Source organism: Dreissena polymorpha, chromosome 16 (assembly GCF_020536995.1).
Source record: "Dreissena polymorpha isolate Duluth1 chromosome 16, UMN_Dpol_1.0, whole genome shotgun sequence".
NCBI classification, from domain to species: Eukaryota; Metazoa; Mollusca; class Bivalvia; order Myida; family Dreissenidae; genus Dreissena; species Dreissena polymorpha.
In genome coordinates, this window is record NC_068370.1 from 6,977,412 (window position 1) to 6,990,886 (window position 13,475).

The following is a 13,475-nucleotide window of genomic DNA, read 5'->3' on the forward strand; positions in this document are numbered from 1 at the left end:
GAGTCTGTGTTCACAAAAATAAACGATAACAAAACTGTCTATGCGTTACCGGAAGAACTTATTATTAAATATTATTTCCATGCATAAACAAACGAAAGTATATACCGGATAATACAAATACTTTTCAAGAGTAGAAACAAATATGGCAAACGTCAGTAGTAGGTATAAGAGTAGCAAACGTCAGTAGCAAAAATGCAAACGGCAGGTGACGAATATATGAAGGCGTTCCTTCTACTTTTTAGGCACATCCATTACTATGTTAAGGTAGTGCACCTCTAATGATTTCCCGCGATTTCTTCGAAGGTTGAAGAGCCTATATTAGGTGCCGTAGCCTAGTGGTTAGGCGATAGGACTAGAAATCTTTTGGGATATTCCCGCGCAGGTTCGATCCTGCCGACGACGTATACTTTTTTGCGACGCGTTTTTTTATTTATTTTCTAACGTAATTTGATTTAATATGGCATATAAGCTATATTTATTGTTAAATATGTTGCAATTTTTATGCCCATTTTTCAATTAATTAAAATTAAAACAACGTTATTGGCGAAATTGGGTGATTTACTGTTGAAATCTACGAAACCATGCATGTTGCATTTTATTTTTTATTTCAAAAAGTAAACGGTAAATCTGTCTAGGTTCTTGGGTTTTTGCTGTATATAAGTGTTTCTATAAAAACTAAGTTTAAAATATGACTTATAATGTTACTATTTTGAATTTTATTGACACTTTGTTTTTAACCGACCCAATTTTTACTTGGCTGAAATCACTTACATTTCATGGTGCTCTTCCATAGATAAAAAATTGTAAAAAATAAATGTCTGTAAAAGAATACTTATTTCATCTTGTTAAACTTTAAACACCTTTACAGCATCTGTACAACCACTGCATGCCCATATTGGAAATTTGAATGAATTCATGGAACTTTTATATACCCCAGGGGGTGAAAATAAACTGGACAAAAGCCGAGCGTGGGGGTGGTTTTTGAAAAAATCGGTATATTTTTTTAAAAAGCATGGAAAGCCTACCTACAATTTGCATGTAGTTCAGTGAAATGATGCTGATTAAGAAAATAATTAATTAGATTATAGTTGGATATGTGCCTATTAGAGGTGCACTACCTTAACTAATATAATTTGCATTTACTTTAACAAAGATTATATCTGTTCCTAACAGCTCGATTTAGAAGCTATTTAAGAGAATAGGTAGAAACCCCACTGAGGTCCCGCAATGGCATTATAGTGACCAGAGAGGGCAGCCACAAAACCGTATATGGACCGAGGACGTAGGCATTGTACTAATATATTCCTATTCAATACACTTATTTTGGATCCTTAAAGCCTCAACACATTGAAGGCGATATACAGTTACACGTGAGCAATTATTTAGTCAAATGCATGAATGGTGCTTGCCAATCTAACAGTTCAGATATTGCGGGTTAAAGCGCAAGTTCTAACTCATAAGCCAAGCTCACTTTGTTGTTTTTTTTTTTTTTTTTTTTTATAAACTACGTTGCAATATTTATCTTTATGTGTGAGTATTATTTCATTTTTCAACACCATAATATTTCAATCATATATATATATATATCACCCATGAATCACCTGTAGACTCAGGTTGGTGGTTGTGTATTGGTTGATCGACATTCATCATCAGCATGGAGTCCCTCCGTCGTCAATGTTTCGCCCCTATACTATGGACATCTCGGGAGGTAGAGCCACCCGTAGCTTCGATGTGAATGTCGATAGCTCTACTTCTTCCAAGCTGCATCATCCAGCTTAGCTTAGTTTCTGGATGTCCGCCGTCTAACCTTGCCAGTAGACCCGACGGCTGACATCAGTCGGCACACGGATTGTGCACATAACCCTCTAGCGCCTACTTCTATGGGAAACAACCACGTACGCCAGCCTCTTTGGTTGCAAGCTTCTAGCAGCTCTGTTTACTTGGACTTTTTCCTCTCGTAGGCCTCCTCGCATCTGGTTTCCCAAGGTACAGTTAACTCGATTATGATGAGTCGTTTCCCTGCTTCTGACCATGGCACGATGTCGGGCCTGAGGTTTGTCTGCACGATACTTGGGAAGACCAGCTTGTTGTCAAGGTCAACCTTCATGCTCCATTAGGTTAGCGCCGTTGAGGATTGAGGTTTTCTGTGTTGCTGTCTCTGTGCAGTTTTTCAATATGGCTTCACGAAGTTGATCAACTGGTTGTCGCGGTGTGCTACTGCGTTCCTTTTTTCCTTTCTTGTTCCAGCCAGTCAGCCACCTCTCTGAGGAGAGTGTCGGTGGCGCCATTTGTATCTTCCTGTGAACAGAGCTATTGGGCAGCAAGAAAGAACATGTTCTAGAGTGCCGGGACGGTCACACATTTGGCATTTAGGGTCTGGTATGAGTCCCCAACGGCAGAGGTTTGCGGGGTGATAATATCTTCTTGTATGGAACTTGTATGGAACTGATTTAAAATATACAAATTACACGATATTTTTAAGTGTTCTATATCTAACTGTGCATGAGACTACCCGTACACGCTATTACATAACTATTATTTGCTTAACAATTAAGAACTATTAAATGCACACTGTCAATGGAGATTGTTTTTTATCAATTGCAAACGATTAACTTATTATTATTGTGTTGATTATTATTAAGTTCGGTACTCGGTGTAATATTTTACATTTATTGCCCAGTTATGTAAAGACAACACGTATCTTGCCTTTAATACACTACTTTCGAATTGCTCCCATGAAAACATTTTGTTTTTTCATCTCAAGTTACTTATTTTTGACCGCATGTGTAGTTATTAAAAGTGTGTCCATATATGCCAACAGTTTAAAAACCGTAAGGTAATACTAGACAGAGTGCCTAATCTTGCTTTCGCTAATAAGGGACTTTTCAAAAGCGCGTGATTTGTATTGGATTACTTACTCAATCGTATGTGTAGTGTTTAACATCGTACGCGTGGGAAGGTGCTAAATATGATAATAAGTGCGTCGTTAGTGTATTTCGGGGACATTAACTATCGTCCCTCAACACTTCTGTGAAATATATTATAATACAAATATCCTATGTACTTTGCGTACTATTAACGATATTGCGGTGTCACAATTGTAATGTATTGTTATCCGTTGTAAGTTATCTCCTTCAATTATAACACAGAAAAATAGTAATTCTTTGATAAAGATAACTAAGTACTAATGTCATGAGAATTTCTAACCGAATAATTCAGTGTTTAAATACCCGGGATAGTATACAGCCTATATCAAACGTCTATGTAGACAAGAAAGCCAAGAAATGCACACGTAATGTGTCCACTAGCATCCATAGTACCATATGAACCTTTATGTAGAATATATTTCGTGGCTATTATGTAAAAATTACAATTACTGCTTTACCATAAATGTTATAATGCTGATAGCCTGTAAGTACTTTATAGATGTTGAGAGATGCCAGCCTGAGTATAAAAGTAATAATGATAATAAGCCAGCAGCAACCTTTTACTCATTAGGGTAAAATTAGTCGATACTATATGGTCATCGATATGAAATTTTCCATCTAAAATACGCCAGTCCGAAAACAACCACAAACTATCAAGGTCCATGTGTTAAATAACACGAGTGTTAATACAGGGGCTTTGCATTGTCTTACCTCGATCTATCTGATGCACAAAATTAATTCCTTGTAATGATAATAACAATCAACGGAATAAGGAAATATATATGAATGTCTGGCATTCATTATTTCAGTACTGCTTTGGGACGTGCGCTTATAAAACATTAATGTTTTCATAATGTTAGGAATTACTTTTGGTGTATTCTTTATTTGGATAAAAGGTTAAACTACTTATAAAGATATGCTACAGCTCTCATGTGTAATTTTAAGCTGCATAAACAAAACATTAGGATGTGTAAACATTATTAATATTTTCTGATTCCAAAACAATATCCATGTTTTATTGTTTGGGAATATTCATCGCCCTATGCTCGCCATTTACAATTTGTATTCAATTACATTTCAACGATAACTTTAAATTAACACAACTTTAAACACTAAAATTTATGTTGCATTAAAGATTGCAACACTTAGAACTGCTGTAAGAACACATTGCTATGAATGCTTTTATTTAATCTTTTATTAAACAAAACACACTTAAACATAAACATAATTAAACAGCAGGACTTAAATATTCTGATGAATCCGATGTCAACACATCATACAATCAGACACCACAAAACACATAAGTAATATCATCGTCATTCCCTTTACCGGTTTGGCCGTTGGGGGGAAATAAGGAACGACGTTACAGAAATCCACCTCCAGCCAGGTCTGTTGTGTGCTGCTGAGAATATTTCATCCATGGGAAGAAATATTCACTGTTTCACATTGTCCATCCAATTGTTCTTCAGACGGCATCGACGTCGACGTCCCTCTAGCATGTCCATGGAGAACAGCCTTGCACAGAGATTCGTTCCTGGTGACGTGTCCAAACCAAGCCAGATTTTGTCGATTGACGGGCTCGTGTGGGCCAACAAGTGTTGCAGTCATGTGCCGGACGGACTCGTAGGTATTCTTCTCCGTGTAGGAGATGCGGATCAGTCTTCTGGACATTTGTGTTCAAAGGCCTATAGCCTGCGTTCTGTGTCCGTGTGAAGCGTCAAGGTATCGCAGTCATACAGTAGGAAGTAGCAAACTATGAAGGACTTGTAGAGTCTGTACGTGGTGAGGAAGCTGATGGGACAGCTTGTCCACAACGTGCTCATTCTGGCCATCGCTGCGATTGCAATGGCAAGTTTCATTCGGATGAAATGAATAATATACGGCGTGAAAGGGGATGCCCTCGACCCCCACATACCTATTGACTAGGTAAATAAAATGTATTGAACGGGAAACAAAAGCACCCCAGTCTGCAAAGACACAGATTTTTATAATAAATTAATGCTGGTTACCAAACAAAAGTTGTATTCGGACCTCAGCGGCACTGGTACCATCCTTCAACATAGTTGCGTCAAAGTATTTGAAGCGGGTCTATCCCATATGCTCCTGCTAGAGTCTGTTAGTGATGTATTACATTTCACTGCTTTTGCCACCCATGAGATCAATGACATCAGCGAATCTTAAATTGGAGATGGGTCTTCCACCGATGTATATAGAGGTGTGTGGTCATGTAGAGTCTCCTGAATTATCCTCTCAAGGGCAAGGTTATACAGGATGGTTGAGAGAAGACATCCATGACGGACGCCCTCTGCTTTCCATTAAGACGTACTACGCTGCGTGCGTTTCCATATAGTTCTTGGATGATTTGCACCAGCCCTTCCGTGATGAATCTTCTCCTAACATGCCATAGGCCGTCATGCCACACGCGGTCTTAAGCTTCCTAAACGTCGATGAAGTTGTGGAAGAGCTCACGCTGGTGTTGCAGGTATTTCGCAATGATGCCTGCAGTTGAAGATCTGTTCCACTGTGCTCCGCTCAGCTCTGAATCAAGCAGTTCCTTCATCTTACGTTTTTAATCTATTGAGGATGAGGCGAAGCATGACTTGCTGGGATGACTGATGAGGCTAATGGTTCGGTAATTATTGCACAATTCATTCGAGGTTGCCATTTTTCGGTAGGGGGATGACCAGAGACTTGGTCGACTCCTTGAGTCACTTGTTCTCCTCAAATATCTTTTGGCATAGTGCTGCCATTGTTGAAGTCCTTAAATCATTGCCTGTCCTCCTTGCTTAATCAGTTCTAAAAGGACGTTGTCCACACCCGGCGATCTTCCTGCCTCTTTCGCCTCTTCCTTAAGTATGGACGGACTTTCGTCGTCAAATCAATAAAGCTGCAGCATTGGCCTTTGAATGGTCAAGTCAATAACATAGGTTGACACGGTACCTCGTTGAGAATTAATCACATCATTCAATCTAAAATAAACAATAAACAACATAAAACCATCAACATTACAATTTAACAGCTCATTATGTGTCATTTTTAAATTGTCATGTACATATCAAATTTTAACAAAGTTTAAATAATTGTCTTTTGAAGGTGTCTTTATAAGTTCGTCAGATGGTGTTGTGCTTAAACTGACTCCTCCGTGCCAGAGAGGATGCACTGTTATTGCTGGGTCCGCTTTCAATATCACGTGTCAACGTTCAGATACTGCTGTGGCATGGTTCACGTGGTACCTTAAAAATGGTCATACACGTGATCGCTCTAAAGCGCTAACCCAAACACAGGCATCAGCAACAGAGGGCGTCAACAGTACACTTAGTTTTATTCCTGAAAGAAAACACCATGGATGGAACCTTTACTGTTTGGCAAATTTTATTGAGAATAATAGCTATATTCATTCAGAGAAGCCACGACTACAAGTGTTATGTAAGTATATTTCATGTTAATGGTCAACTAAGCTAGCTATATTGCCAGAAATTTAGTTTGATAAACATACTTGCTTATTTTGATATTCTATAACAATTATGATCCACTGGAATATTAAGTGAAGATATTGTATATCTAAAATGGTTCGATTTATTTTTTTATTATCCGTTTTCATCACAATAACACTGTGATAACCACACAGACTTGTTTCATTAATCGCCTATTACGGAAAACTAAACATTTAAACATTTATATTGTCCAAGGTTTAAGATGATTAAACCCCGTTATTAAAAAACATCGTCTGCATATCAATGCCCCACGTACATAACCATAGATGCAATTTGCTTAAACTGTACGGGTTTTCAGATAAACCAGAAAAAACCTTGATCAAAGTAGGAGGACAATACATTAACTCAAACACTGTAAGTATAATAGAAGGAAAAAACATCTCCGTATAGTGCTTGGGAGACAGCAACCCATTGGCCACAGTAACTTGGGACAAAGAAAGTTCTCAACTAAATGGGAAGTGGCTTAACTTTACAAACATTGGCCGCCATAGCGATGGGGCATTTAAATGTTCTTTGGAAAATCAAATGAAAGCATTAGACAACAACGAGCGATATGGGAGAAACGAAAGTTATCTAAATTTGGAAATTCTCAGTAAGATTTATTTACATTTCAATACTTTTTGAAAGGAAAGTATTTTGATTATCTACTTAATGTGATAAGTTTGGTTGACATTATATTGTTATGCATGTGTGTTGTGACCGCATAGTTTTATTATAAAACATGTATTAGGAATATTTATATTTAACATAATTATGTATTAGCACCACCAACGGCACCTACCATAAGTTACAACGGTAATCACATTCTAAAGAGTATCACCATCATCGAGGGAAAAGACTATGACTTTTACTGTACTAGTGTAGGAAAACCATCACCTCAGATTAATTGGCAACTGTTGAATAGAACGACTGAACATCACGTATTACAAATCCGTAATGTTGGCGCATTACAAAACACGACAATCAAATGTTGCGCCAAGAACCACATGATACCAGCAGTTGGTGTTCCGGAGCATGGATTGGAATGCACGCATCTAAATCTGAATGTTTTGCGTAAGTTATAACTTAATCAAAATTCCATCTTATCTTTCATATTTGCTTTATTATTGACGTAAAATAATTATTCCTAAAATTTAAAATCTTAGACTTACTGAATGATATTTCTACATCGGCATTATCATGTAAAACTAAAAAGAAGGAAATTTGACCACTAGTTAGATGATGTCGGCATTATTATTTCTTTTTTTTCATAATATAATTAATACAGATAATCTAAATTAGTGTAATGTTTCCAGATGAACCTAAGTTTGCTTTCAATAACGCGTATGCTGTAAAAGAGAACGATTCGTTCAACATAACATGTACAAAACAAAACATTAACACGTTGGTAACGTGTGATGAGGCAAGGAGATGACAAGTGTTCAGAGAGCCACAACACAATATACTGGACATATGTCAGACGGGAGAACGCTGGCAATTATACCTGCACATTACGGTATTCGATAATGGATTCGTTAAGAATGTCTACAGCGGTGAATCTGAATTTTCATTCCATTTAAATGTTGAATGTAAGTGATTCATGTTAATCTAACATAATTGCATGATTTATTTCTGTATTTTTTAAATGGGACGAAGATTAAACTCATAACTTTAAATTTACTGCTACTATATTAATTTCTATTTACATACTGATATTTTATACAGCATTATTTTCCATGTCCAAAGCTCGATATGCGCTAATAAACTTACACAAATTAATATATGTTTTACTTTGGTATGTAACAATGCCAACATTGTAGATATTTGTATGTAATAAATATTAAGCAAACGCATACACGACCAACATAAAAACAGTTTGCTTTAATATGTGTATGATGTAAACATCTTTAACTAAGCTCGAGATCATTATACAAGTTCACAAATTTGGGTCACGCTCTTTAATCAAGAGGTTTAATACATGTGCGGAAAGTGTCGCTCCAGATGTGCAGTCCGAACAGGCTAATCAGGGGTGGCACTTTCCGCTTTTATGATATTTTTCGTTTACAGACGTTCTGTTCTAAGCGGAAAGTGTCGTTCCTGAATAGCCTGTTCGGACTGCCGATGCTCATCTGGTACGACACTTTACACACATGAATTTAACGCCCTTATCACAGAGCGATGCGCATATATATGTCAAAAGCATAAGCTTGACAGATATCTGAGAAACAATATGTACATTTACACGTACGTTTTATTTGATTTCCTTTAATACGGAGCGTAGATAAGCAGCCAAGCAAACGGTTTACTTTATGAAAATAAATGGATTCACATAGTTCCAATCAAGCGTGCATTAAAAACTTATTTTTGAATAACACTGAAGATCCAGCGAGTTTAATTACCTTTGAGGCTATGGGATACAGTGACTCGATCCTTGTAAATGGAGAACGAAAGCGTGACCTTCAGATGTACGCCACAGGAAACCATAGTCCAAACATTCGAATAATCAACAAAAGTGGTGTACAAAAGCAACGGAATGGGGGTTTTCTCGGATATATGGAAAACATGACATGCGCTAACACAGGTAAATACTCGGGCTATGCTAAAGAACATCTTAAACGAAGAAGAGTCAAAATCTAAGAACATCAACGTTGTTGTTAAATGTATGATTTAGTTTGTTTAATTTGCCATATATATTATATACATGTACATTATAATTATAGAACATGTATGCACGATCTTAACGATATCTTCAATAAAGTCATGTTTTAAATCGCCCTTTATTGTGAAAATATGTGAGATTAAATCTTTATTTTATTTGTGTATGTCGATGATTTTCCTTTTAGGCTCCCCACGACCTGCTTCAAATATGTCTTCAGAGTTCAACGCCACTACTACCCTACATTCAACTGTCATACTGATGTTCACAGTGATTGCGTATCCAGTACCGAAGCCTTCAAACTTTGTTTGGAAGAAATGTGATGTTGAAGAATCGAAGGGAACTTTTAATTGCTTCCCCCTTACTGGTGGATGGGCAATATAAAATATCCACAGTGATTTAACGTCGTATCTAACGATTTCAGATTTCACTCAGCATGACATTGGTCGCTAAATGATGTTCGCTGGAAATGGTGTGGGTGACGCATGGATCAGACGTTTCTTCGTCTGGGATGAAAGGTAAACAGATGTGTGGATCAATTGTTCACACATGGTAGATATGTGTATGTATCAACTTTTAAGCAAACGCATAAACGATCACTATAAATCATTTGGCTTAATTTGTGTATGGTGTATACACCTTACATTAAACGCGAGATTATTTTCTCGAATTCACGAGTTTGCTCCTTTTATTTGAAAATGTGCTTGTCATCACATTTATATTGCAAAAACATAGATTGATAGAAGTCTGAGAAACATATTTACATTACACGTCCTTTTTATTTGATAACCGTCATTACCGTACGTAGAAAAGCAGACAGTAGAAAAGTTTTATCTTATGAAATACATTGATTCACATAGTTTCAATAAGTTCTTCATTAACAACATATTTATGAATAGACAAGTGTAGATCCAGCGAGTGTAATTACCTTTGCGGCTTGTCAATATAATGTAGCAAGGGTAATTATACGCTTTCTCTTTTGCTGATGACGTTGAGTTTCATTTTGATATCTTATTCGTATTGATGGATGGATGAATAGCAGAAACGAATTTTACGGACTACAGAATAGAACCTTCAAGATAACTAACCATATTTTATAATTTTTTGTAAACATTAATTTATATTTCTCTACAAAAATGTATATAGCAACTTCAAATATTGCAAGAAAGTGTGTAAAAACATGTACCTCTATTAAATAGCTGCCCGTTCTGTAGCCACACTCAACTCGGATGTTCCGCTAATTGGGGTTGGTTGTGGCACATTATTGTTGCTCGCAGCAACGGTACTCGTATGCGTTTGCAGAAAACGAAAAATGCGAGGTATGTGTAATGCATTTTACAAATATATATCGAAATAGTTTAGGATGATCATATAATAAAGATTATACTACAAACATGTGAAGTTATAATGTTGTGATGTATGGCTGTATGTTGTTCTCCAGGCCGTTAAATACTTTGTTTCAGGAACACGTCCATCCTATAAATCGTTGTTTACTTATTTTCATTTTTCAGAAAACTCTGTGGCTAACAAAAGGTATTATTCCTGCTGTATTTTCATAATGATTAAATATTGAGGTTAAACATGCCATATATCGTTTAAGAAACGTATATCTAAATTAAGCTAATACAAACGTGTATTTGTATCGTATGTTTTATTTGAAACTATTGAACCGCATGTATGTTTCAGAAATGTTGCACTACTTGTATGTAAACCAAGGACACGAAATGAAGGTAATACTTTTGATTACTCTCTGTTTTTGTCGGAGTATGTAAGTGATAAATTCTGGGCAACGTGTGAGTGTCGACCTGTTATTTAATCATTTTAAACCTACAGCTCTTTTAATGGAACATTTCAAGGTGGTGACCGCAACCTTAATCATGTTTTATGTGTTATTATTGTTTTGTATTGTAGGGTAATTGGTCAATTTCCTTACGTAACAGACTAGAGAGGACTTCATTTCCTTTCCGATAATGTTTACGGATTTTGTTTATTTGTATATACATGTATTCTTAAACATTTGCATCGTTATTTACGTCGTGTAAAATCGTATTGATAGTTTTCACGAGCACGCTTTTTAATTGAAAAATGTGCTATTATGCACGTCTTTTAAACTCGGCAAAATATATTCATAGATCAGATGAACATTACTGCAGTCGAAGTTTTGGAACATGAACGTCCTACAGCGTCTCAAGGTTTGGCTGTAAATCGTGTAGTTTCACTTTTGTCTATGAAATAGTTCAACTTTTGTTATTGAATACAGTTTGCTTTTTTCATGTAGTAAATTATATATAGTATATATATTAATGTTAAACTCGGCCAAATATATTCATAGATCAGATGTACATTACTGCTGTCGGAGTTTTGGAACATGAAACCCCTACAGCGTCTCAAGGTTAGGTTGTAAATCGTATGGTTTCACTTTTGTCCATGAAATAGTTTAACTTTTGTTAATGAATTAAGTTTGCTACTTTCATGTAGTACATTATATATAGTATATATATTAATGTTAAACTCGGCAAAACTTATTCATAGATCAGATGTACATTACTGCAGTCGGAGTTTTGGAACATGAACCCTCTACAGCGTCTCAAGGTTAGGCTGTAAATCGTATAGTGTCACTTTTGTCCATGAAATGTTTCAACTTTTGTTAATGAATTTAGTTTGCTACTTTCATGTAGTACAATACATATAGTATATATATTAATGTTAAACTCGGCAAAATATATTCTTAGATCAGATGTACATTACTGCAGTCCGAGTTTTGGAACATGAACCCCTACAGCGTTTCAAGGTTAGGCTGTAAATCGTCTAGTTTCAATTTTGTCCATGAAATAGTTCAATTTTTGCTAATGACTTCAGTTTGCTTCTTTCATGTAGTAAATTATAAACAGTATATGCCTTTTAAGATTAACTTCATAGACGCATATATTTGAATCGTTAAACATTTTAGAACAAGCGGTATACGATGTTGAGTATGTCCATATCAGATGTCTGTTTGATGGTTTACTTAGATTGTTGTAACATTTTGTTTATTATCAGGAAATGGTCAAGTTTGACAAAGCGACACTTGCAGCGTTTCAAATGCTGTTCATAAGGTTTGATATTTTTTATTGCAGTAAAGACGCGTCTAGAAGTTGTTCAGTATTACTAACCAAATAAACATGTTACATTCATCGTGGCTCGTATATGAAATCTAGAGTGCTCTTTTTACACCTGCACGTGCTTTTAAAGTTTATAAACGCATGTTATTTCAAACGTGTAAATGCGTGTATTTTCAAATGTGTAAATGCATATTCACAGAATATAAATCATGAAATTTGTTTATTAAATAGTATTTGACATCAAATATTTATTTCTTCCATACATGTGTTCAAATGATTTATATACTAATGACTTACTTTCAAGTTTTCAACATTCAAAGTTCTTCAAGATTCTTCAGAGGTCGAAACAGTTGCGGGGGAAGAGGATAAACACTATGCTGGGATAATTGACTTGTTGGTCGCACCAACAACAACACCAAACTCATTGTAACGATTTGTTCTCAGTAACTTCAAGTTTATCAGTTATACGTTACACTTTAATCGTTATACGGGGATTTGTAAAAACTAGTTTGTCGGTTATCAGATACCATACGTCCGTAAACCACAAGTTCATCTAATACATTCAACCTCAAGTCTTTCAGTAATATCCAGCCATAAGGCTATCGATTATCTGCAACAACACGTTTATCAGTAATATGTTACATAAAGAATGTCGGTTACCAGTAACAATATGTCCATCTGTATCTGTAACAATAACTATGTGTAAACACATGTTTAGCGGTTATCCGTTGCCACGAGTTTATCCCTGTTCTATTACTATACATGTATCGTTTAGCCGTGACCGCACGTATATCGGTTATGGGTAAACGCAAGCAAATTTATTCTTGAATTGGACATTTGTTAACCCAGTGCATTTCTGCACGCAATTGACTTTGTATATCTTATGTGTAGTAGGCAATATTAATAGGAAAAAACACCATACATAATAATTAAATATATTTATTCGACCATTAACACTTGTGTTTTCCGACATGTGTAAGAGCTATGCCTGGAACCAGTGATATATGTATGCGAAGGTTTGGACACATAATTATGTTGAACATTAGATGTGAATAAACTTGAATGGTACATTCGATTGAAAAAATGGAACAGAAAGCTCCGGTGTGAGTGCCATTTTTGTAAACAACATTACTGACAGGTTATTACATTTAGTTATAACTGACTGTGTAATTAAAGTAACAGTAATAATTATAAATCAATGTTAATATTGTTTTATTATTTATTATGTAATTGTGCATGAAACGCATGTAAATTTAGTTTGTGCTTATGTTTTAGAGAAATTTCCTATCAAATACATTTTAAAATTAACGAGAATTAC

The 13,475-nt window shown here is 35.8% G+C and overlaps 1 protein-coding gene and 1 long non-coding RNA gene across 2 annotated transcripts in view; one reads left to right on the top strand and one right to left on the bottom strand.

The window, feature by feature from the left end:
- LOC127861646 (RING finger and CHY zinc finger domain-containing protein 1-like) overlaps positions 1-13,475 on the bottom strand; it is a 473,873-nt gene that overhangs the window by 399,430 nt on the left and 60,968 nt on the right. The gene's annotated exons all lie outside the window — the stretch shown is intronic.
- LOC127861661 (uncharacterized) lies at positions 11,401-11,830 on the top strand. Its single transcript, XR_008040313.1, has 3 exons — positions 11,401-11,448; positions 11,589-11,648; positions 11,789-11,830. It is a non-coding gene; the product is annotated as an uncharacterized LOC127861661 (long non-coding RNA).